The sequence below is a fragment of the Salvelinus fontinalis genome, chromosome 20, assembly GCF_029448725.1.
Source record: "Salvelinus fontinalis isolate EN_2023a chromosome 20, ASM2944872v1, whole genome shotgun sequence".
NCBI classification, from domain to species: Eukaryota; Metazoa; Chordata; class Actinopteri; order Salmoniformes; family Salmonidae; genus Salvelinus; species Salvelinus fontinalis.
Window position 1 is genome coordinate 5,887,390 of NC_074684.1, and position 4,731 is coordinate 5,892,120.

A 4,731-nucleotide genomic window follows, 5' to 3' on the forward strand; every position below is an offset into this window, starting at 1 on the left:
AAAAATCATAGTGTAAGAACACTTTTAAAGCCTCAAAGGATTAGATGATCCAACTTTCAAAATAAGTCGTTTTTGACTAGCTACAGCAGTCAACTAGCTAGCTACTGTAGATAGCTGGGTGGGTCCATGTACATTTTGTTACTTTGATTTCCGAGTGAAAACGGAGAATGGAAAAACGGAAAACAGCCTCTTTTTTCCCCCCATTTTGTTCATAACCCGGAAGTACACACCCCCTCATAGAATATTCACGGGGCTTAGTGGTGTATTTACAGCCTAGGTTGGCAGCACAAAGAAAGGATAAGACCTTGTGAGTGTGACAGGAAGAAAGCAATACCCATGTTAGCTAAGATGCAGAAATTATTATGAAGTTAGCATGGCAGTGTAGCAAACTCAACAACAACTGAACAAAGTTGTCTTGCGGAAGTGTGTGGAAGTAAGTTAGTCGTTGAACCTGCTACAAGATGAAGCTGCCCGGCTAGAGCTACCTGCTGCAGAAAAGTCAGGTTTCTCCATTACTTTCTGTAGATAACTTAGCTAGATCTTCTGTCGGCTGATGGTGTGTATTGACTATAAACAGCAGTTACTGTAAATGGTTACCTATCTGGCACTTTGCATAGCTAACTTGGCTATTGCTGACACATACACCAATATCCAATTAAGCTATAGCGTGTGTGTGTGTGTGTGTGTGTGTGTGTGTGTGTGTGTGTGTGTGTGTGTGTGTGTGTGTGTGTGTGTGTGTGTGTGTGTGTGTTCTGAATGTTCCCGCAGGAGAAAAGCACAGTATGGCATCTCAGCTGATCATCATGAACTTCATGTAGTTACAATACATCAACCAATACAGTAAGTTAAAATAAGCCTTTTTATTAGTATGGGTATACTTCACCAACATCCTATCCTGCTCACTGAAAGGCAGATGTAGGCTATACTTTTCAGTTGTGAACACAACTATTGTTGGGACAATTTGCATACTTCTCTGAACGTATACAGGTGTTGGATCTTAATTTGATCTTGCTGTTGTTGCAGGAAACACAAACTTGTAGTGCATTCAAGGTTTTAAAAGGCTTCTAAAGTTTGTAATTTCCACTTCAAAATGTCAGACTTGATTTGCTCTAACTAAAACTTTATCAACCCCCACAAAAGTATCAAATTATTGTTATCCACACAATAATTCACGTTTACTGTTGCTGCAGGATTATTGTGAACGGCATCTCAGAACGCACAACTCGTCGGTCCTTATTACAGATAAGCTATTGCAGCAGACGACCACACCTGGTTCCACTCCTATCAGCTAAAAACAAGAATAACCGGCTCCAGTGGGCACGCGATCACCAACACCTGGACAATTGAGGAGTGGAAAAACATAGCCTGGTCTGATGAATCCTGGTTCCTGTTGCGTCATGCTGACGGATGAGTTACGATTTGGTATAAGAAGCATAAGTCCATGGCCCCATAATGCCAATTGAGCAACGCTTCCATGCCCCAAAGAATTCAGGCTATTCTTGAAGCAAAGGAAGGTCCGACCCGGTACTAAATGGGCGTACCTAATAAACTGGCGACTGAGTGTATGTTTCTATTTTATGCAGAACTGGGAGGTTGTAAAAAGGGGATGAGATTACATTAAAACATTATTAGGTCTATATTCTAAAATACAATGGTAGGTAGTTGACTGAACTTTATAAACAAATGTGAATATTCATCATTTATTATTATTAGAATTCCAATTATTATTAACAATCAAACAATGTTTCCCATTTTAAAGTCAATTATGAGCAGGTGACCTAATAACATAATACCCTCACATCTGGCCTATGCCTATATCTCTTTCATATCTCTTTCACACTCTATGACACATGCATGCAAAAAAGACAGACTCACTCACCGAAGCTCTAATTTTCTCCCATTGGCACACACACTCTGCCAACCAGTCAAGCGGATCTCTCTCTCTCGAACGGGCACAGTAATAGTTAAAAAATGGGCATGGAATACAGCAGTTCGCAATACTGCCTATGACGCTTAATGTGCTGTTACTGTAATATCTGCATATAAAGTTCCTTCAGAAGGTATTCATACCCCTTGACTATTTTCCATTTTGTTGTGTTACAGCCTTAATTCAAAATGGATTAAATACACACAATACACAATACACAATGACAAAGTGAAAATACTTTTTTTGTGCAAATATATTGAAAATGAAATACAAAAATATCTAGTTTACATACAGTACAAGTCAAAAGTTTGGACACACCTCATTCATGGGTTTTTCTTAATTTGTACTATTTTCTACATTGTAGAATAGTACTGTAGTGAAGACATCAAAATTATGAAATAACACATATGGAATCATGTAGTAACCAAAAAAGTGTTAAACAAATAAAAATATATTTTATATTATTTTAAGTAGCCAACCTTTGCCTTGATTACAGCTCTGCACACTCTTGGCATTCTCTCAACCAGCTTCACCTGGAATGCTTTTCCAACTGTCTTGAAGCATTTCCCACATATGCTGAGCACTTGTTGGCTGCTTTTCCTTCACTCGGTCCAACTCATCCCAAACCATCTCAATTGGGTTGAAGTCGGGTGATTGTGGAGGCCAGGTCATCTGATGCAGGTGTGTTGGGTCAGTGTCCTGTTGAAAAACAAATTATAGTCCCACTAAGCGCAAACCAGATAGGATGGCGTATCGCTGCAGAACGCTGTGGTAGCCATGTTGGTTTAAGTGTGCCTTAAATTCTGAATAAATCCCAGACAGTGTCACCAGCAATGCACCTCCACACCTCCTCCTCCATGCTTCACGGTGGGAACCACACATGCGGAGATCATCTGTTCACCTACTCTGCGTCTCACAAAGACACAGTGGTTGGAACCAAAAATCTAATTTTGATTCATCAGCCCAAAGGACAGATTTCCACCTTTCTAATTTCTGAAATCCTCAGATGTTTCCTAATGACACAAAATGTAATTTAATTGTCATTGGGGTACAATTAGGACTAAAATAATAGTGTCCCAGTTTATCTAACCTGCTCTCCCAGTCTACCAAAGGGAAACTGAAAATATGGTTTTGACTCAGTGTACACAAATGGGTGTGTCATGCATCCTGTGAATATGATATCAAAATGTTATTGAATTATTTTGACTAGAAAACATCTTGACAAATTCAGAAATGTATCATGTTGTGCTAATGTGTTGAACATCTGAAATCTATGAATGAAATATTTTACACACACATGAAGGTAACCATAACAAATCATTTATAATAAAAAAAACATAAATGTGAAAAATTGGTGGATTTAGCATTTTCAAAATAAACTCATCAAATTAAGATCTGTAAAGAAAGTGGAGCATCGAGAAGTGGCAACAAACACAAGACAAAGTAAGAACGCAAAATATATTGGCAAAGGAAGGAAAATAATTTCACAGTAGTTACAACGAAACTGGCCAAATTGTTAGCCTTATGGGGAGTATTTCATAGTCATAGCCTACACATGTTTTACATCAGTAGAAAACAGGGTTGTTGTCAATTCTGAATTGAGTTCCAATACCATTGAAATTCTTGAATTTGAATTTGAGTAGGCCATACCCCCACATGAAGCAGAATTAATTAATTACATTTGTAGAATTAATTAATTGAATTTGTAGAATTAGTAGAATTAAATTACATTCTTATTTATTCTTCACATCATGTATGGTTACCAAGTACCATGTAGCATAATGTTGAAACATTTCATTTTTAAAACTGATTCTCCTGAAACAATTTTAAGTAATTACAGTGGTCTGGAAATATTCTAAGACCATGTTCTGGGTTGTCTATGATAATTAATCATTCCCTTAATGTTTTTACATATCAGAAAAAAATACATTTCCCAGAATGCATTAGATCAAACACTACAGTATGGAAGGGAATGATGTTAACATCTCAAGCCAAATACGAATATTGTTTGACGTCTTTGAGTTATAATCAAAGTAATATTTGAAAATGTATGTGTATTCTTTGCGTTAATATGTGGCATAACCTTTGATAAATAATTTGTCAAATAAATGAGACTTTCATGTTTCACATCTCAGTTGAATTGCTTTGAATTCAATTCAAATTCTGCTTTGTGGCCAATTCAAATTCATTGTTTGAATTTAATTAAATTCAACCCTGGTAGCAAAGTTGTGGAACTTTATAACTTAGTTGAACTTGGGTGCGAGTGTGATGCGCACAGGCCCACCTATCGCCATCACACTGAGGGAATTATATTAATGTCCCAGGTTAAGCGGGTTAGCGTTGATTGCTTTCGTTTTGGAACCAGGCTGCCTCCCGGGCGTGAGCCAGGTGCCCCGTTTTGGCTAAGAAAGTCGGCCCAAAGCAAAAGTGACGTAGGCTAAGCATGTGGAGTAATGAGTAGGAATCTGTGTTTTTACAGGCAAAAGGGATTGCTTTTGATGAAAACTCGTTTGAAACTTCAAACATATATTCTATGGAAAAGGGATGATGTATGTTTCTGAACGATGCATCTAGCTGCCTTGTCGACAGCATGACTGAGTGGTGCAGATTACAGTTTGATTTGAGAAGGGCTCTCCTCCCTCACTGCTTTCGCCCTTCAAGTCACGGGCCGTAGCCCGGTGCACCGGGGGAATCAGCTTAATCAAACTTCCTCAATGCGTGTAGAAAGATGAGGAAGGGAAGCGCTACTAAAGGTACACAATAGTAAGTTATGGTAGACAGAAGGTGCTCTTTGGTAAAGGGGT

At 38.3% G+C, this 4,731-nt stretch overlaps 1 long non-coding RNA gene across 1 annotated transcript; it reads left to right on the plus strand.

Moving 5' to 3' along the window:
- The first annotated feature begins 291 nt into the window (after positions 1 to 291).
- On the plus strand, positions 292 to 4,067 carry LOC129817913 (uncharacterized). The gene is made up of 3 exons (XR_008753822.1): positions 292 to 498; positions 769 to 840; positions 1,191 to 4,067. It is a non-coding gene; the product is annotated as an uncharacterized LOC129817913 (long non-coding RNA).
- Positions 4,068 to 4,731: the final 664 nt, after the last annotated feature.